The 22,324-nt window shown below is 35.1% G+C and overlaps 1 protein-coding gene and 2 long non-coding RNA genes across 10 annotated transcripts in view; 1 reads left to right on the top strand and 2 right to left on the bottom strand.

Moving 5' to 3' along the window:
• ROBO1 (roundabout guidance receptor 1) overlaps positions 1-22,324 on the bottom strand; it is a 1,120,933-nt gene that overhangs the window by 454,275 nt on the left and 644,334 nt on the right. The window lies entirely within an intron of this gene.
• On the bottom strand, positions 185-20,755 carry LOC144301732 (uncharacterized). Its single transcript, XR_013368489.1, has 5 exons — positions 20,671-20,755; positions 9,743-9,903; positions 4,171-4,347; positions 1,942-2,073; positions 185-472 (listed from the first exon to the last, which is right to left on the bottom strand). It is a non-coding gene; the product is annotated as an uncharacterized LOC144301732 (long non-coding RNA).
• The window catches only part of LOC144301733 (uncharacterized), a 28,098-nt gene continuing 22,216 nt past the window's right edge, over positions 16,443-22,324 (top strand). For 2 of the 3 annotated variants that reach the window (XR_013368491.1, XR_013368490.1), the window contains exons 1-2: positions 16,450-16,494; positions 19,717-19,830. This is a non-coding gene — a long non-coding RNA (uncharacterized LOC144301733). Of the gene's footprint in view, positions 16,495-19,716; positions 19,831-22,324 lie in introns of all 3 variants that reach the window. The other variant, XR_013368492.1, reaches the window with a different exon arrangement.

Below are 22,324 nucleotides of genomic sequence, written 5' to 3'. Positions count from 1 at the left end.
ATACTTCTTTGTATAGACATAGAGACACAATTTTAGAAATACACCCTTGGAAAGTTTTTCAATAGTATAGTTTAACAAAAGCATAAACACTAGTAATTTAATAAAACCTTCCAAATTCAACATCCTATTAGTTGTGTATGTAAACAAAGGGAGCACTTAAATCATTGATATAATTTGAGGGCTTAGAATTAAACTTTATTTCTTTAACTTTGGTGATTCTGAACAATTCTATTGAAAGTATTTGCTCTGATACGGTCTTTGTAAGGTATCTTAATCCACAGAATATAGAAACACTAATATACATGATTGGAACATGATGAGTCATGCTGATTTAATTTATGTTGTTTGGGTATAGTTAAGTTTTAGCCTCACGTGGTTTCATGAAGGAGATCTGATCCAAGATTCAGTTTAAAGGACTGATGGGCAAGGTTTGGCAGTGTAGAAGCAATCGAAAATTTTTCAGGCAAGATTCCTAAGTAGAATCAAAGTGAGAGAACAAGGATATGAGATCACAATACATAAGACAGGAATGAAGCAGACAAGAGATTTTCTGTAAACAGCACTAAAACACTGAATAACTTCTTTTTTCTGATTCAGAGAATGATAACAATTCTGATTTTGTGACTAGCAAGTAGGAAGATGTGACGATTTTTATCATCTGGAAGAAGACAAGAGAAACTATGCTTAGCCAAATGCCAAGGACTATGCATAAAGATAAAAATTCATATCTTATGGCCTCAGGGAATAACTTGATTACTCTCAGTTTCAGCCATTTGATTAATTAATAGTGAATCCAGTATGTAACCAAGGGCATGTCTCTAATTTTAACTAAGGTGAAGAAGAAGAAAACTTCCATAACTTCTGTATTCATTAGTTAATATATTCATTATACAAATGTCTGGTAAGAGCATATTATCAGCCAGGTAATGTGCTGGACACTGGAAGTTCAAAAATCAATATGGTACCCTTGCAGCCCTTTACTGGCTCACAATTACATACTGAACAAGTGGATTTTCTCTTGTCTAAGTTATTATGTGGAATTTTAGCTAGATCTGAAGACAATGATTTTATGCCCAAAGAAATCCTTCAAATGCTTTCTAGTAACAAAGGTAGTAATACTAATGTGCCTAACGGATTGGGTGGTAACCACATGGCAATTCCGCAAGATGCAATTTTTATTCAACTCTTCTTGGAATTTTTTTCCTTAATGCATACTGCTGAGAAAATTAAACTCCTCTAAAAAAGCATCAAATTGCCTGAAAGTTAATTTGTCATTTGGACCATAATAGTGAAATTTAATGACGCTATTTGCTTAATTTTTCAAATACTCTGTGAAGTGATGTGGCTGCGGAAATTCCTGAACAGGACCCTTGTCTCTTCTCAATCTAACAGGAGCTCCTATAGCAAGGGATAAGCAATTCTCAGAACAAGAACACTCTATACATGGACACAAGGAATAAATATTATCAAATTCATTTTTACATGAAAGGCAAGAACTCAAATAAATTGATAAAAGACATACACTAATAAAAACACAGATTTACGATTATGGCTTACCCCATCAACATAATGGATAAACTTGAAATGTATTAAAGTAGATCTTTCAAGTAGGGGCTTGATAATAGCTCTTTGCAGAGTTTCAGCAATTTTAATAGTCTTTTTATAACTTGCATGGAAAAGCAAAAGTGAAGATTAAATTATATATTTAGAAACTCATGTCTGTTTTAAAAATTAAACATGTGCATCATGAATGTGCAATTATATGAACATCAGCTGATTATTTCTAGGGCGCATATTTTACATTTCTGCTATAATGCAAGAAATAGATTTAACTGATCTATGAAAAGCTGGACAAATCTCTACAGGGCATATTACATTTTTCATAAGAATGCTTCAGAAACATAAGCTACTGCAGAGGCTGCTGATATCAAGTGTCCTCACCAGGCTTTATATGCAGACTGCCGGCTCTCCACTAGAGGGGGATCATCAGGAAATGCAGGGACATTTTCTTCCGCACAAGGGAAAACCAAGAGATGGAATCCTCATTTCCACAGAAACAGGCTTTTCTCTCTCCTTATCAATACATGTTTGTAAATAGAAAGAAGCAAATTAAAAAAAAAATCTACCCATATATATCAAAACATACTTAAGAATGAATCCTAAGGCAACGATTAACTATCTCTCATAATCATGAACATTGAAGAGACTCCTCCAGGAGGCTGTTCCTCTTTCTCTACTAGTCATAGGAACATTTTAGGAACTAGTGTTGGATCACATTTCCTATAGATTTGTAAAAATTTCAAAGGGAATGTGCAGAGTAATTGACTAAAATTACCAGTTTGATGTCTACCTTTTACTAATCTCTGGGGACTCTTGGGTGGCTCAGCAGTTGGGCACCTGCTTCCAGCTCATGTCATGATCCCAGGATCCTGGTTCTAGTCTGCATCAAGCTCCCTGCCAGAGGCCTGCTTCTCCCTCTGCCTGTGTCTCTGCCTCTCTCTCTGTCTCAGTCTGTGTCTCTCATGAATAAATAAATCGTAAACTAATCTCTGTAGGGATGCCTGGGTGGCTCAGTGGTTGAGTGTCTGCCTTCCACTCAGGGCCTCATCCCAGGATTCTGGGATCCATTCTCCCATCGGACTCCCTGGGTGGGAAGCCTACTTTTTCCTAGGCTTGTGTCTCTGCCTATGTCTCTGCCTCTCTCTGTGTCTCTCATAAATAAATAAAATCTTAAAAACACCTCTGTAATTGTTAATAAGATTAATAGACATTATTTTTTAAAATCATATTTCTTTGGTAAGTATTAATGTTCACTGAAGAATATAGTTAATCATTTTGAGGACTAGAGGGGTTGATGCATAATAAAGCATAGAAGGAATTCTAGGCTTTTGTCTGTGTGAGAAGTCAGTCAGGGACACAATTCTTTGTGAACACATTCTGGTTTAAAAAAGATAGTAGCTCTTAATTTTAAGCATAAGACTTTCATTTTAGAAATTCTAATGTATTATTATAAATCTAAAATTCATTGATTAAATATAAACAGTGCAATTTCTAGCTTATTTCCTGTGAATTACGTCAAAATTATTAAAATACCTAAATTTTATAGGTTTCCAAACCTTTCATAATGAGATTATTAAAATATAATAATCCTAACTAATTCTTCTTTCTCTCAAATTAAGTGACACAGTTTATTTCAGTCTATTCTTTCTTTCTCTCCTTCCATTCTGCCACTGTCTTGTCTTCCTCCTTCCTTTCCTTCCTTCTTCCTCCTCCCATCTTCCCTTCCTTCTTTTGTTTCTTTTCTGTAAGGATCATGTGGAAATGATACTAAAGTAGGCTGTTGGTTTTTCAAATTTGAGTGACTACTGATAAAAAAAACGGGGTAATTTTTATGAAAAACTATATATTTTGTTGGAGAAAAACAAAGTGTAATAAAGAGAGTTTGAGTAACCCAACTCATTTTAATCCACCCCAGACAGTATTGATAACAGTGTTTATGAAGTGTTGAAATACTGCTGAAACAAGTCTTTCTAAAGACTTGTTAATTAAGTGGACATTTTTGTGATTTCCTGGTACCAAGGGGATCCCCATTTACATATGTTTAAAACTTATTTACTGTGATTGTTGGTGGGAGTTCAACGATTTTAGAGACGAAAAAGATTCTTTCTGTCGCCTTCTGTCATGGCAAACAATAGCATCACAATACTAAACTCAACTAGTGTTCATGACTGTTGTGTTCAATTTCACACTAAATTTGGTCTCTTTCTCATGGGGCAAGACTTTAATTCTGCCAGTTATATGATATGAGAAAGCGCTCTGTCGCTATAATATCTACCATGTGATCCATGTATAACAGAATGACTTCTAAATTGATTTAGAATTATTCATTATAAGCATCCACTCTCTTGTTAAATTGGTAAGAATTAAATTTTCTCATAAAAATTATATGGAATTTAATCTACTATCTTAAGGCCACATTGGACTCTAACTTTGGTCAGAGAAAATACCTGAATGTAGAATGACTTAAAACTTATTTTATCTAATAAGCCATATAGAAGTTAAATTGTAGTTCTTTGAGTTCACGTTTTTTCAAAATATACAAATTCTTATCAATGCTGTAAAAATAATACAAAGTTCCATTGTATATTCTGGATTGTTAGGTTTAATTACCTTTGAAGTAAACACAGTGAGCACTTGTGAAGAGGGTCACAGAAGTAAGATGCATGCCTTTAACTCCAATTAACTTGATTTACTTAAAAACAAAGGATCTTTCTTTTGCCATCAGCAGAAGACTCAATATTCTGAGCAAGTCTGGATATTTAGTGGTTGTAAATTTTATCTTCATTCCTTTGTAGAGAAAAGTTATTTGGCTTATAATTATTAATGACCAATTGTTAATGAAAACTAATCATACTATAGGCTTCTTATTTTTAAGAATGCTATAATACAAAACTCTGTGAATCCCTTAGATTGATATGTGTGTGGTATATTTTTGCAATTACATATTTTACTTGTTTAGTAAACCTAAGGGGAACACAATTGAGAAGTCAAATTGGCAAAATTGAGAAAAATCAGAATGAAAGAATTTAAGTATATAATTGGATATGAACTGTAGTAGGACTCATTTATTTGCGAAAATAAGATTTTAGGAAAATATTTATCCTTCACTTTCAGTGAAGTTGATTTAATTTTTAACATACTTAATTTCTTTTATAAAAGGCAAAAATGTATTAATTACCACTTAGCAGGAAAGAACATATATCCTGATGAAGAAATCTAAACCTCATCTAAATTCCCTTTCAAAATTTACATTTTTTTTTGTTTTTTCCTTCTTTCTTTTTTTCTTTTTCTTTCTTTCTTTCTTTCTTTCTTTCTTTCTTTCTTTCTTTCTTTTTTCTTTCTTTCTTTCTTTCTTTTCTTTTTAATTAATAACTTTTAATTGAAGTATAATTAACATGCAGTATTATATCGGTTTCAGGTTTACAATGTAACATGATGATTCAACAATTCTATACATCTCCCAGTGCTCACCATGATAAATGTAGTCATCATCTGTTGCCAAACATCATTACAATCTTATTAACTGTATTTCCTATGCTATATTTTTTATCTTGGTGACTTATTTATTTTTTAACTGGAAATAGGTACCTCTTAATCCCCTTTATCTGTTTCACCCATGCTATCCCCCTACCCACCTCCCCTCTGGCAACCATGAGTTTGTTTTGTTTTTAAGAGTCTGTTTCTTTTTGTCTCTTTTTTTTGTCCACTTGTTTTGTTTCTTAAATTCCACATGACTGAAATATATACTCAATGCTTGCTTTTTCACATAGAAAATTCAATCAATAGAGACAAAATTCAGTTGTCACTGAAAATTCCTAAACCCAGTGATTGCCACTGTTAACATGAGATGAACAGCTACATATCACTAATTTTCTCTTTAAAAAAATATGATACTGGGAATCCCTGGGTGGCTTGGTGGTTTGGTGCCTGCCTTCGGCCCAGGGCGTGATCCTGAAGACCCAGGATGGGGATCAAGTCCCACATCGGGCTCCCGGCATGGAGCCTGCTTCTTCCTCTGCCTGTGTCTCTGCCTCTTTCTCTCTCTGTATCTCTCATGAATAAATAAATAAAATCTTAAAAAAAATATTATACTTCGCAAGTTAAATGAATAAAAATGTATGCCATCTTTTTAAATAGCTGACTAAACAATTTTATTGATATACCATTATAGGCATATCTTGTTTTATTGCATTTTTCTTTATTTTACTTTATAGATAACTGTGATTTTCAACAAATTGAACATTTGTGGCAACCCTGAGTTGAGGAAGTCTATTGGTATCATTTTTCCAACAGTATTTGCTCACTTAGTGTCTCTGTCATATTTGGGTAGTTTTCACAATATTTCAAAAATTTATATTATTATATTTGTTATGGTGTTCTGTAATCAGTGATCTATGGTGTTATTACCATAATTGTTTTGGGGTGCCACAAACTATGACAAAATAAAATGTCATGTTTAATAAATGATGGTATGTGTTCTGATTGCTCCACTGATCACTGTTTACCCATCTCTCTCTCTTTCTCTCTCTCTCCTCAGGCTTCCCTACTTCCTGAGATACAACAATTTTGAAATTAGGCCAATTAATTACTTCGTAGTGGCCTTTAAGTGTTCAAGTGAAAGGGGAAGTCATACATTCCTAAATGACTAAGCTTTAGAAGGCATGTCAAAAAAACGAGATAGGCTGATAGCTAGGCCTCTTGTGCCTGTTAGCCAAATTGTGAATGCAAAGCAAAAGTTCTTGACGGAAATTAATAGTCCTATTCCAGTGAACTCAAAAATCATAAGAGAGTAAAACAGCCTTATTGCTCATATGGAGAAAGTTTTAATGGTCTGGATAGAAGATCAAACCAGGCTTAAACTACCCTAAAATCATAAACATCTCTTAAAGCCTAATCCAGAGCAAGGCCCTAACTCTCGTCAATGCTGTGAAGGCTGAGAGAGCTGAGGGGACTGCAGAAGGAAAGTGTGAAGCTAGCAGAAATGGTTCATAAGATTTAAGTAAAGAAGCAATATCCACAACATAAAAGTGCCAGGGTGGAGCAGCAAGTGCTGATGTAGAAGCTGCAGCAAGTTATCTGGAAGATCTAGTGAAGATCATGAATGCAGGAGGCTACACTAAACACCAGATTTTCAATGTAGATAAAATAGCCTTCCACTGGAAGAAGGTGCCATCTAGGACTTTCATAGCTTGAGAGAAGAAGTCAATGTCTGGCTTCAAAGCTTCAAAGGACAGGCCAACCCTCTTGTTAAGGGACTAATGCAGCTGGTGACTTTAGGTTGAAGCTCCAAAAATCCCAGGGCCTTTAAAAATGATGCTACATGTACTCTGCCTTTTGTTGTTGTAAATGCAACGAGAAAACTTGGATGAAAGTACATCTGTTTACCACATGGTTTACTGAGTACTTGAAGCTCACTGTTGAGACCTACTACTCAGAAAAAAAATTGTTTCTTCCAAAACATGACTGCTCATTGCCAATGGTCATCCAAGAGCCCTGATAGAGATGGACAATCAGATGAATGCTGTTTTCATGGCTGTTAACATGACCCAACTGTAGCCCATGGATCGAGAAGTAATTTCAACTTTCAGGTCTTTTTGTTTTGTTTTATCTTAAAGATTTTATTTATTCATGAGAGACACACAGAGACAGGCAGAGACATAGGTGGAGGAAGAAGCAGGACCTCCACAGGGAGCCCGAAGTGGGACTCCATTCCCAGACCCAAGATCACCCTCTGAGCCGAAGGCAGACACTCGACCACTGAGCCACTCAGGTGTCCCATCAACTTTCAAATCTTATTTAAGAAAAACATTTGGTAAGGTGATAGCTGCCATGGATCGTGATTCCTCTGATGGATCTGGAGAAAGTCAACTCAAAATCTTCTGGAAAGGATTCACCATTCTAGATGCCACTAATAACATTCATGATTCATTGGAAGAGGTGAAAATGTCATTATGAACAAGAGTGTGGAAGAAGTTGATTCCTACCCTCATGTATGACTTTGAGGGGTTCAAGAGCTCAGTGGAGGAAATGACTGCAGATGTGGTGGAAACAGCAGAACTAGAGTAGGAAGTGGAGTCTAAATGTGACTGAGTTACTAAAATCTCATGATAAAATTTTAATGAATGAGGAGCTGCTTTTTCTGGATGAACAAAATTTGGAGAAAAAGCTGCAAAGACTGTTGAAATAAGAACAAAGGATTTAGAATATTACACAAACTTAGTTGGTAAAGCAGTGGCAGGGTGTGAGAGGATTGAAAGAAATTCTACTGTGAGTAAAATGCTATCAAACAGCCTTGCATGTTACAGAGAATCATTTATGGAAAGAAGAGTCCATCCATGCAGTAAACTTCACTACCATCTTATTTTAAGAAATTTCCACAGCTACCTTCGCCCTTCAGCACCCTCCACCCTGTTCAGTCAGTAGGCATCAACATCCGGGCAAGACCCTGCATCAGCAAAAGGATCAACTCACTGAGAGCTCAGATGATCCTTAGCATTTTTAGCAATAAAGTATTTTTAATTGAAGTATGTGCATTTTTTAGACAATGCTATTGCATATTTAATAGACTACACTATTATGTAAAAAAAACTTTAATATGCATTGGGAAACCAAAAATTCATTTAGTTTGTTTCATTGTAATACTTGCTTTATTGTGGTGGTCAGGAACCAAATGTGTAATACGTATTTAACTAGATTTTCACTCATGGAAATGCAGTTCATTTCCAATTTGTCACTATTATAAAAAACTTCAGTGAACAATGCTGTAGAGTACTTTTGCACTGAGTTACTATCTTGTTGAGATTAAAAGTTAGAAATGAAATTTGTTTAATCAAAGGGAACACAGTTTTTAAAAGTTGGTAACCATTATCAGTCTATGCACCTAAAGAATATTTCTGATTCATTTTCTCACTAAAAGTCATGACATTCTCAATAAGATTCATGCTTTAAACCATCACAGTATTCGCCAATCTAGAAGATAACTGTATTCATTACTTTTTTATTTGCATTTCCTTTGTTGCAAATAAAGATGAGTGATATTAGTGTGCAATTATCAGACAATGCTATTTCTTATTCATGAATTTTCTGTTCCAATCTTTTGTCTTTTTTTCTCTTGGCATTGTACATCCTTTTATTAATCAATTGAATTCCCTATATATTAGGGAAAATAACTGATTGCAATGTATCTGGCAGTTATTCCTTTTAACTCTTTCTTTCTTTCTTTCTTTCTTTCTTTCTTTCTTTCTTTCTTTCTTTCTTTCTATATTATGTTTGGCTAACAAAGGCCTTTTAAAAATGATTAGAAAGCCCTTTATATCTTAAATATTTTTAAAGATATTATTCTAAATATTCTTCTCCTACTTTCATGGTTTTAAATATTAACTTTGTGTGTGTGTAAGGAGTGAGGTAGTATTTCAACATAATTTTTGGTCAACAAATTACAATATGAGTTAGAAGTTAAAAATGTAGGCTTTGGAATACCACATATCTTAGTTCAAATTTTGGTTCTGCCATTCATTATCTCTATGATTTTGAGCCTAATATTTCTGTGCCTTTATTTCTCTAACTGTAAAATGGAGCTGTTGATTATAATATCTACTTCACATGGCTCTTGGGATGGTTGAATGAAACACCATGACATTCCATTGTAAACACTCAAATAATGGTTCCTGTTATTAGGAGTCTTCTTGCCAGCCATAAGTCCCAGTGCCATTTGTCTAAAAGAGGGTATTTTGAGATTCTGATTTATAGTTAATTTTATTTCTGGTTTCTCACGTATTTTATCTTCCTATTTGCCTTTTACAGTAAGAATAACACATGGTTTTAGTAACCAATTTTATGCTATGTTTAAATTTCTGAGAGATTAAGAACTCTCTTTTTAAGAAATGGTCTGTAGGTTATTCTCCCATTATATTCTGGATAAAATATTGCTGTAACATCTCCATTACATTCATACAGTCACTGAACATACGTTTAAGTTAGGGTCTACTATGTACCAGATGATACTCAGGTCTGGGAAGTAGGCAAGTAAACAAAACAGACAATAATTACTACCTTCATGAAGCTCAAATTTTAGTATGGGAGACAAAATAAACAAATATAACAATATATAGGGTATTACTATGGTATTACATGGTGATAAGGAATATAGAAAAAATAGAGAAGTAGTTTAATTAGATCTCACTTAAATAGTCTTCAGCCTAGACCTGACGAACTTGAGGGAACAGACCAGGCAAGTCGGTTGGAAGAGCATTCTGGGCAAAGACATCTGCAAGTTCTGAGGCTCTCAGGTGGGAATACTTCTGGAATGTTTGAGGACCATTAGAAATTTCAGTGTAACTCAACCTGAGTGAATGAAGAAAAGAAAAATAGCAGAAGAGTTCAAAAAGAGAGAGGTCAGATAAGCGTCCTGCCAGTCTCATAAGGAGAATGAGCTGAGAAGGCATTGGTGGAGTTTTGGGCAAAATAAATATATAATAGTAACCTACTTATGAATAAATAAATAAAATCTTTAAAGAATAAAAAAAAACCCAAGTCTTTAAAATAAATAAATTAGTTAATAATAAAATTTAAAACTGCTAAAGAGTGAACTGTAAAGTGTATTTGTTTCATAAGAGTAAATATTAGTTTATACATGAAATATTTTACTCAATTTTATTAACATATTATATTTGAAATTCTTTTTAATTATTAGCTTTCATTTTACAGCTAAAGAATGAATCAAAATAATGATAATTACTGATTTTCATGATTACGACTTAAAATAATTTTGTCATGTTGAGGAATAGGATATTAAAAAATTATTCACTATGGATTTTAATTATGCTAGATAGGCACTGATACTGATTTCTGCCACTGTTACTGCCTCCACATCCAAACAATCAACTTTCTAAATTTCTCTAAAACTTCAATATCCAATAAAACCAAATCTTTGAATTCCATTCCGCAAGAAACCTACTGTCCTGAATGTTCCCTGTCTCAGTAAAGAGCAATCTATTCTTTTTGATGCTGAGGACAGAAACTTCCGAAATTATCTTTGACTCTAATCTCGTTCTTATTCCCAGCATTCAAAACAAAAACTAAACAATTCCTTCAGACATATGTAAGAATCTACACATTTCTCCCGTCTCTGCCACCCAATGGGGAGTCTGTCTGACACTCTCCCTTTGCCCTGCCCCGCAGTTGTGCTCTCTCTCTCTCAAATAAATAAATGAATCTTTTAAAAAATTCCTTCTTGCCCAATCTATCTCAGTCTCTCATTGTGAGGAGTAGAATAACCCACCACAATAAGAAAAGAATGACTCCAGGGAGAATAGGTAATTTTGAACAAATTCTTCCAATTACTCAACATATATACATAAAACACAAATATGTAGAAAATATACAAATATCTCAAATTCACTTTAATTCAATGAAATTTTAGCTACACATCATACACAACTCTGAAGTTAAAAAGTTGGTGGACTCTTTGGAAGGAAAATGTCCAGTACTATGCGTTTGTCCTTACCTAAAATGGGAGGTATAATTCTTCTGTTGGAATACTAAGGTTACATTTTGAGTTATTCTACCCAAGTCTCATAATTAGTTAAATTATGAAGGAGTGCACAATCAAAATGTATATCCATATATTCATATATGATCTTCAGATTATACCTCAATAGCTATCAACCCTACATGTCAATTTCTCAGTTGCTGTATCCTTTTACTTTGCATAAAAATTATATTTTCTGTATTCTTTTTTCTTCTTCTTTAGAAATTCAAGGTAAATGAGGCACCTGGCTGGCTCAGTAGGAGGAGCATGTGACTCTTGATTTTGGGGGTTGTGAGTTCGAGCCCCACATTGGATGTAGAGATTACATAAATAATTAAATTTTAAAAATGAATTAAAGAAAAATGAGCTTGCAATATTTTTAGATCATCTACTCAATCTAAGACTATATGCCTGTGTGAATCAGAATCAGGCATAAGGCATATATTTAAAGGGAAATTAGGCATATTGTTCAGGTGTGGGAAAATAGCATCTTCCATATTGCTTCTTGGAGTGTTAATTAACATAGCCAAAGTGCAAAAACGAACACAACCTTGACCTAGAATTTCTGATTCTAGGTATTCATCCTGCAGATGCTTTCCACATGTATGCAGAGATGTTTGTACGTGAGTGTTCATCACAGCATTTTTCGTGGGTGTAAAAAAAAAAAAAAAAGACTGGAAATGAAATCAAAAAGTATATCTAAGATAAAGGGTTAAAAACTAATTGATTAGGGATCCCTGGGTGGCTTAGTGGTTTAGCGCCTGCCTTCGGCCCAGGGCGTGATCCTGAAGTCCCGGGATCCAGTCTCACATCAGACTCCCTGCATGGAGCCTGCTTCTCCCTCTGTCTGTGTCTTTGCCTCTCTCTCTCTCTGTGTGTGCGTCTCATGAATAAATAAATGAAATCTTAAAAAAATAATTAAAAGTGGTAAATACATGAATTAGACCTATACTCTATGTTTAATGCTATGTAGCCATTAAAAAAGATCAAAAAAGATCAGATACATATCTACCTGGAAAAATTAGGGAAAAACTCCAAGATACACTTATAGAAAAAAAAGCATGATCTGGGACATTGTTTTAGGATGCTACAATTGTATACAAAATCAAACACACGCATATACATACATATGAATTGAGAGATTGTGAACAAACTATAGAATATCTTTCCCAATTTATTCAGTAGCAATGTCTGTCTTCCAATTGCTCAGAAAAAAAGCCAAAATACAAAGGAAAACAAAGAACCCCAAAACCATAACAAAAAATCTAAATTTCATTTTCATAATTCTCTCCACTTAGATGCCTAACATGTTCTAAAGCAAAAACCTTGAAAACATTTTTTATTCTGTGTGTGTGTGTCTGCCTCTGTCTCTTTCATTCAATGCATTAGCAAATCCGGCTTTACCCTCAGAATACATACATAATCCAACCACTTTCTATTTCCACTACTCTGTCATCTCACACACCATTGTCTCTTTGATTATTAGAATGACTCTCAACTGCTCACCCTGCTATAAGATGTCTTTTCTCTTTTTTAAGGCTTTTTTTAAAGTAATCTCCCCACCCAACTTGGGGCTTGAACTCGTGACTCCCAAGATCAAGTGTCACATGCTCTACCGACTGAGCCAGCCAAGCACCCAAATATCTTTCTTGTTAAAGATTCCTGTTGAGGGGATCCCTGGGTGGCTCAGCGGTTCAGTGCCTGCACACCAACTCCCAGCATGATGACACTTCCAGCAACTTTTTAAAAAAAATATTTTATTTATCTATTCATGAGAGACACAGAGAGAGAAGCAGAGACACAGGCAGAGGGAGAAGCAGGCTCCCCACGGGGAGCCTGATGTGGAACTTCATCCTATGACCCAGGGATCACAACCTGAGCCAAAAGCAGACGCTCAACTTCTGAGCCACCCCAGTGCCCCCCCCGCCATAAGATACTTTTTAAGGGGAAGTATTTTATCACTAACATTGTTTAGAATTGATAGTACATGAATATAAAAAGGAGACTACATTTAAATCAGTCTTATCATCATTTAAATTTTTTCTATAGTGTATATCCCCTTATTGCCTGTCCACAGGGCAGATACTCCTATTACTAGGCCCTTAGTATGCTACTCTCAAGGATGACATCCATGGTTCTATTTTGGGTAACTTTTTTTTAAACTGAAAGTTCCTCCAATGGGGTACCAGTGTGGCTCAGTCGTTAAGCTTCTGCTTTTGGCTCAGGTCATAGTCTCAGAGTCCTGGGATGGAGCCCTATGTGTATCAGGCTCTATGCTCAGCGGGGAGCCTGCTTCTCCCACACCCTCTGCCTGCCACTCCCCCAGCTTGTACACATGCACAAGCATTCGCGCCCTCTCTCTGTCAAATAAATAAATAAAATATTAGAAAAAAAAAGAAAGTGCCTCCAAATAAAATACAGAACACAAACTGAAACAGGAAATGGCAGGTACATTTTCAATCAGCTCCCTGGATGAATCCTATATACAATGAAGGCCTAGAATCCACTGGATTTAAGATTGAATAGAAAAAAAGAAAGCAGAGAAGAATCTGAGTGAAAGGAGGACAGCTAGAAGAATTCTAGGGCACTAAGCATACTTCCCTGAAATGAGGCTTCACTATCTGATTTGCTTTGGCTATAAATATAAATAGAAGTGAGATGGGTCACTTCTAGGCTGTAGCTTTAAGGGCAGGATGTGTGTCGCTAAATTCTCCTGTTCTCCTGCCATAATGACTGACATCAGAGGTTCTCCATCAGCTTGGGGCCTGAAGTGTAATGATGTAGAGAAGAACCAGGCTTATGTAAGTGAGGAATAAACAACCTTGTTAGAAACTACAGATATGGTGGTGTTTATTACTTCAGCATAATCCAACACTTTATGGCTGATACAGGTTACTTTAAGAAGGATGGAGTAAGAAAGAAATTGCAAATTTGATATAAAGTTCAAATAAGGTAAAGAAGATGGAAGGATGTCTAATGAATTTGTCAGTGAGAAGGTCAATGGTGCATTAGCAAGAGCAATTTCAGCACAGTGGTGGGAGTAAAAGTCAGAAAGATTAATTATCCTGCAAATCATTAGTACTCCATGGACATTCTTTGATATGCAAACAGAAAAGAACCTCCAGGTCTCATCTTCTTCATTGCATGTGACAGTTCAAATTAAAAGTCGGTGAATTTGAATTATTAAGCTACATCTTCTAGAGAAAATTAAAAAATATTGATACTGCCAAAATTATTACTTTAAATGCTCAAGAATAATCAGCTTTTATTGTTTATCAACATTATGAAAAATACTTCGTTTTAAACAATAATATCTTTTAAAAAAATGTTTATCTCAAAATTTTTAAAACTATGGGTCTGATTTTGGTGGTGGCAGGGGAGGAACTCCAGACTTAGCAAATATGAAGAAATGAACATAGCGGAGAGGTATTTCCAAATGACTGTTTTTTGGATGAGGAATCATAGATCAACATGCTTCATTGATTCATTCAATCTATCAACAAATATGAAGTCCCCACCGTAAATAAGTCATTCTGTGATACACTGAGGTATTCAATGGAGAATGATCATAAATACTACCTCCAACTTCACAGAACTCACAGTCACTAACATTTTAAAGTTCAAAATGCAAAATTTCAATGTCATCTGTTTTATATGTGTTGTGATAATTTACAAATATGTGGGCAAATATTTTGATACTCTTTCCTTTGAGAGGTGCTGTTTAATATTCTTCTCTTTGAGCTTGAGCTGGATTTGTTATATCTTGGTTACAAATAGAATACAGAGGAGGTGATGGTATGTGACTTCAGAGATCAGCGAGCTTAAAAGACATTGTAGCTTTCTTCTTGCTCTATATTTCTTGGATTACACATTCTGGAGAAGCTAGCTGCCATGTCAAAAACATATTCAAGCAGTTTTATGGAGTGTTCATGTGACAAGGAACTGAGGCTTCCAGCAATGGCCATGTGAGTGAGCCATCCTGGAAGACAAACCTCTAGCCCTAGTCAAATTGTCAGGTGACTGAAGCCCCCAAAAATACAGTAGTTAAGTTTGGGGATGATTTGTTGTACAGTAATAGATAACTAACACATTTATCTATTCACTAATATTTTGTACGATACTGGATTTCTTTTACTCCTAAAGACATTCTGTATTATTGCCAACATAAGACAACTCCCCATTCTTTAAAAAATTTCCATATAATATATATTTCATGTAATAATTATATATGACAATATATTTTTGTTTTGCATAGTCCAACAGAGACCAATTTTACAATAATTTGCTCTTTAATTAGACTCTAAAATAAAGATTTTTCTAAGACAACAAAGTTGCTTCAAAATTTATTCACAGTTCTTCAAATACTTTTTTTTTGGGAGGAAAGCATCCTAACTTAATGGAGGAAATGCTATATTAGTAAAATGATATATTTTGTTTCTAGAATCTTTTTGTTTGGAAAAAATATATAATTAAAACCTTAGTAGCACAATACAAAATTTGAATTTTTGCTTTGATTGGAGAAATAAACTGGAGATATATGTCTAATACTAATTCTGTGCATTTATAATTGCATTCACCTAGCATATGTGTAATCAGAACAGCCTGGGCCTTGGAACTAGAAAAAGAGGAGTTTGAATCTAGACAACCTGCCATATTTTATGTATTAGGCAAGATGTTAGATCCCTTCCCTTTTACACTTATTCTTTTTAAGCTTTCACAAAAGCCTGAGAAAACTCTGCCCTGCGCACACCCTCAAAATGAATCTACTAAGAATCTTGAATAATTAGAAGGTCCGTAAGTCACTGAAACTTCATATAAAATATTGCATGCACATGGCTGTATATATTTTCCTAGGACATGGAAAGTTCATGGAGTTAATCTGGTTTTCAAAAAAAAGGTTAAACATCAATGTATACTGGGACACCTGGGTGGCTCAGTGGTTGAGCATATCTACCTTTGGCTCAGGGCATGATCCCAGGGTCCTGGGATCGAGTCCTGCATCAGGCTCCTCACGTGGAGCCTGCTTCTCCCTCTGCCTATGTCTCTGCCTCTCTCTGTGTGTCTCTCCTGAATAAACAAACAAAATCTTAAAACAATAAAAATAATTAAGAAAACAACAAAAAAATTAAAGTGGCAATGGATTCCCTAGGATGCAAAATTCATGTAATTTTATGGTCGATCCTTTTTTTCTTTTTTATTCTATGTCTAAATACTCCCTTTAATACTTAACACATGGATTCTGATTTTTGGCATGTCTTTGGAGTTATTCTTAGCGCTCTCTGTGTGAATAAACTAAAATGACCCTGATACAGAGAATGGCCCAAATAATCAAACATTCTCATTTGGAACCTGATACAATTCTAGAGTTCAGTCTTGCCCATAACTAGAGTGCTAGGACTCAACAGGTATCTTTTTTTTTTTTTTTTTTTTTTTAAGATTTTATTTGTTCATGAGAGAGAGAGAGAGAGAGAGGCAGAGACACAGGCAGACTCTATGCTGGGAGCTTGTCGGGGACTCGATCCCGGGTCTCCAGGATCACGCTCCAGACCAAAGGCAGGCGCTGAACCGCTGAGCCACCCAGGGATCCCCTCAACAGGAATCTTTAACAAGAAAGATATTTGGGTGCTTGGCTGGCTCAGTCGGTAGAGCATGTGACACTTGATCTTGGGAGTCACGAGTTCAAGCCCCAAGTTGGGTGGGGAGATTACTTTAAAAAAAGCCTTAAAAAAGAGAAAAGACATCTTATAGCAGGGTGAGCAGTTGAGAGTCATTCTAATAATCAAAGAGACAATGGTGTGTGAGATGACAGAGTAGTGGAAATAGAAAGTGGTTGGATTATGTATGTATTCTGAGGGTAAAGCCGCATTTGCTAATGCATTGAATGAAAGAGACAGAGGCAGACACACACACACAGAATAAAAAATGTTTTCAAGGTTTTTGTTTTAGAGCATGGTAGGCATCTAAGTGGAGAGAATTATGAAAATGAAATTTAGATTTTTTGTTATGGTTTTGGAGTTCTTTGTTTTCCTTTGTATTTTGGCTTTTTTTCTGAGCAATTGGAAGACAGACATTGCTACTGAATAAATTGGGAAAGATATTCTATAGTTTGTTCACAATCTCTCAATTCATATGTATGTATATGCGTGTGTTTGATTTTGTATACAATTGTAGCATCCTAAAACAATGTCCCAGATCATGCTTTTTTTTCTATAAGTGTATCTTGGAGTTTTTCCCTAATTTTTCCAGGTAGATATGTATCTGATCTTTTTTGATCTTTTTTAATGGCTACATAGCATTAAACATAGAGTATAGGTCTAATTCATGTATTTACCACTTTTAATTATTTTTTTAAGATTTCATTTATTTATTCATGAGACGCACACAGAGAGAGAGAGAGAGGCAAAGACACAGACAGAGGGAGAAGCAGGCTCCATGCAGGGAGTCTGATGTGAGACTGGATCCCGGGACTTCAGGATCACGCCCTGGGCCGAAGGCAGGCGCTAAACCACTAAGCCACCCAGGGATCCCTAATCAATTAGTTTTTAACCCTTTATCTTAGATATACTTTTTGATTTCATTTCCAGTCTTTTTTTTTTTTTTTTACACCCACGAAAAATGCTGTGATGAACACTCACGTACAAACATCTCTGCATACATGTGGAAAGCATCTGCAGGATGAATACCTAGAATCAGAAATTCTAGGTCAAGGTTGTGTTCGTTTTTGCACTTTGGCTATGTTAATTAACACTCCAAGAAGCAATATGGAAGATGCTATTTTCCCACACCTGAACAATATGCCTAATTTCCCTTTAAATATATGCCTTATGCCTGATTCTGATTCACACAGGCATATAGTCTTAGATTGAGTAGATGATCTAAGAAAATATTGCAAGCTCATTTTTCTTTAATTCATTTTTAAAATTTAATTATTTATGTAATCTCTACATCCAATGTGGGGCTCGAACTCACAACCCCCAAAATCAAGAGTCACATGCTCCTCCTACTGAGCCAGCCAGGTGCCTCATTTACCTTGAATTTCTAAAGAAGAAGAAAAAAGAATACAGAAAATATAATTTTTATGCAAAGTAAAAGGATACAGCAACTGAGAAATTGACATGTAGGGTTGATAGCTATTGAGGTATAATCTGAAGATCATATATGAATATATGGATATACATTTTGATTGTGCACTCCTTCATAATTTAACTAATTATGAGACTTGGGTAGAATAATTCAAAATGTAACCTTAGTATTCCAACAGAAGAATTATACCTCCCATTTTAGGTAAGGACAAACGCATAGTACTGGACATTTTCCTTCCAAAGAGTCCACCAACTTCTTAACTTCAGAGTTGTGTATGATGTGTAGCTAAAATTTCATTGAATTAAAGTGAATTTGAGATATTTGTATATTTTCTACATATTTGTGTTTTATGTATATATGTTGAGTAATTGGAGGAATTTGTTCAAAATTACCTATTCTCCCTGGAGTCATTCTTTTCTTATTGTGGTGGGTTATTCTACTCCTCAGAATGAGAGACTGAGATAGATTGGGCAAGAAGGAATTTTTTAAAAGATTCATTTATTTATTTGAGAGAGAGAGAGCACAACTGCGGGGCAGGGCAAAGGGAGAGTGTCAGACAGACTCCCCTGGGGAGTCTGATGGAGAGTGATCCCAGGGCCCCAAGATCATGCCCGGAGCCTAAGTAAGACGCTCGAGGCATCTTGAGCAAGGCACCATTCCGGCACCCCAAGAAAGAATTTTCTTATAAATGTAAGTCTGGTGCTTCATATATTTCGGGAGTGTAATACAGTCTCAAACCAAAGTCATATTAAAATTTTCCATCTGAATTACAAAAGATCAGATCTTACAGAAATCAGTGAATAAAATGGACTCTCCTTAAAGGAAAAATGAACAATAGTATTGTAAATCTGTTTGAATCTAGACAATCCAGAAAACAAGGGCCAGCATGGGAAATGAACACCTTCTGCAGGAAAACAAATGAATTTTGAATTTGACACTATAGGATGTAGAAGACTTAGAGCAATTACAAGCATGGCAGGAATCTTAGGATTCATATTGCCCTGTTCACTTATTTCTTTACAAAATACAATTTAGATATTGAAATATTTCATTTTCATTCCCAAAATGAAGGTCAGTTTCTCATTACTGGTCTTTGGAAGTTTTTTTTTTTTTTTTTTTTTTTTTAAGATTTTATTTATTTATTCATGAGAGACACACACAGAGAGAGAGAGAGGCAGAGATACAGGTAGAGGGAGAAGCAGGCTCCATGCAAAAAGCTTGATGTGGGACTCGATCCTGATACTCCAGGATCATGCCCTGGGCTGAAGGCAGGTGCTAAACCGCTGAGCCACCCAGGGATCCCCCCTGAAAGCTGATCTTAATGAACAAATCTGACCCTAAAGAACTGAAATATGGATGTAATAGGCATCGATAAGAAGAGACACAATCAATAATAAAAGCATGGCATAATGTAGAACTCATCTATAAGAGTTGACATAAGGGCACATTTATAAACATATATACAATACAAAGTCTTATAAGAAATCTATAAAGTGAAACAAACTTGCAAGTAGATAATTTCTAAATCATTTGTTTATTTTTAGAGAGACATCTCATGTATAAACTTATGGACATATCAAAATAGAACATGTGTATTCTTCATGGACTTCCAGTTTCAACAATTGCTGTTGATTTGGAGAATAGATTTTCACTGAAAGGTGAAAGCATGTTTTGTTTCAAGTAAAATAATTCAAATGTTCATTAAAAACAACTTAAGAAAGTGTTGAACAAATATCTTTGATAATTGTGGGACATGTGGTGCTTTGTTTATGGAAAACTAACCCATTCCCACTTGTGATTTTAGTATTATGTAGTTAAATTGACTATTTGTCAAGTCAGTTTAAAATTATGTCTTAGAGACAAAAGACCATTAACCCACTAAGCTATATATTAGTTAAATACTAATCATGAGTCAAAGAATGTTTTCAATGTTTTATTGCTTTTTTATAAAAAAGCATTGCTGGGAGTCTGTGAGAAAAAGTACTGTTAAACAATAATTTACCTTGAAATCTACTACTAATTCATTTTTAGACATTTCCTTTCTCATATCCTTCTAAATCCTTAATATTACATTTCACGTGTTATTATGTAACCATCAGTTAGAAGAGGTAAATGATCTGAATTCTTGATCCTGATTAGCCTGTGGAATAAAGCATAGTTCTACTTGAGACTCTTATAATAAAATATTTTTGCTGTTTTCATTTAGAAATCTCTAATAAGGAATGATATATTAATGTGTACACTATCCAAAGAGCAAAGGCTAGCTGTGTTCCCTTCGGTATACTTAGAAGAGTTAGTTACTACAGAGAGGTGAAGACAATAAAGTTAGAAAAAACTGGTTTGATGACCAAGAACTAAAAAGAATGTCTGTTCATTCTCATATTCTTTGTGACAACACAGATGAGATTTATAGGCTGAAAAATGATCCATATGTTGGCTCACTTTCCAATCTTACAGGCTTTTACAATTGTGGACAGGTTAACATGCAAATTCCTTACTTTTTGCTGTCCTTCCATAGAATTGGAGTTCCAAATGTGGCTTTATTAGAGACAGTAATCCTTGTATAGAATTCTAATAGCTAGACAGTAGTATTATATTCTAAGAGGAATTTTAGGAGCAATTCTTCTAACACTGGGTTCTCATTGCCATTGTCTTGCTGTGACCACGCTGATGACATGATATATTAGGCATGCTAAAAAAGAACCATGATATTGACATATGGGAGGAATATTCTCAGGGGTTGTCTGTCTCAGTGTAGATTATTTACCCTTAAAGCAAAACACACATGGTCCTGGCCTATGCCTGTTAAGCATTTACTGAATCTAGACGACAAAGGTTACACCCAGTGGGAATAAATTTCTAAACTATGTAGCATGACTATATATAAGAAACAGATGAAATATTTTATGTGGCCTTAGAACAGATTACACAATGTTCCATACAGTTGTTAATATATAGTAAACCAGAAAAATATTACATTTGAGAAAATAACTCTGTAGAAGGGCAAAGAGAATCCTTTGGCTTCCTTTTGAATTAACTAATTGATCTTTTTCATATTTATTTCTCTTTGTTTTAGACTTTTTTTCACATTGTCATTGCCCAATAATGGCAACCATAAACAAAGATACAAAAAAAAGTCTGGTCTCCCAATTTTCTGCCTCCACAGAAATTCTCTAATAATTGCTGTGAAATTTCCCCTGATAATGGACAAACAATATCTCTACATTTTCATTTCTCTCTCTCATTTACATTTTCTCTATATAGATGATTGTTCATCACAAGAAAACAATGAAGACATTTCCTTATAATATGCTACTAATTTTCCTGTTGATGTGACAAAAAGAAAACAAAAACACAACTCTTGCTTTCTCTTCCAAACACTAATCTTTCTCTTCACTCTAAAAAACATTACCGGACATTTTCATTAAGAATACTCTTATACAGGGGCACCTGGGTGGCTCAGTAGTTGAGCATCTGCCTTTTTTTTTTTTTTTTGTATTTTTTTTTAATTGGAGTTCGATTTGCCAACATATAGTATAACACCCAGTGCTCATCCTGTCAAGTGCCCCCCCACCAGTGCCTGTCACCCAGTCACCCCATCCCCCTGCCCACCTCCCCTTCCACTACCCCTTGTTCATTTTCCAGAGCTAGGAGTCTCTCATGTTTTGTCACCCTCTCTGATATTTACCACTCATTTTCTCTCCTTTCCCCTTTAATTCTTTTCACTATTTTTTATATTCCCTGAATGAATGAAATCATATAATGTTTGTCCTTCTCCAACTGACTTACTTCACTCAGCATAATACACTCTAGTTCCAACCATGTTGAAGCAAATGGTGGGTATTCGTCCTTTCTGATGGCTGAGTACTATTCCATTGTATATATAGACCACATCTTTATCCATTCATCTTTCGATGGACACCAAGGCTCCTTCCACAGTTTGGCTATTGTGGACATTGCTTCTATAAATATTGGGGTGCAGGTGTCTTGGTTTTTCACTGCACCTGTAAATCCCCAGCAGTGCAATTGCTGGGTCGTAGGGCAGATCTATTTTTAACTCTTTGAAGAACCTCCACACAGTTTTCCAGAGTGGCTGCACCAGTTCACATTCCCACCAACAGTAAAGAGGGTTCCCCTTTCTCCACATCCTCT

This window comes from Canis aureus, chromosome 30 (assembly GCF_053574225.1).
Source record: "Canis aureus isolate CA01 chromosome 30, VMU_Caureus_v.1.0, whole genome shotgun sequence".
NCBI lineage: Eukaryota > Metazoa > Chordata > Mammalia > Carnivora > Canidae > Canis > Canis aureus.
Note: the sequence above shows the minus strand (reverse complement) of the source record. Positions and strands in the feature narration are given on the sequence as shown.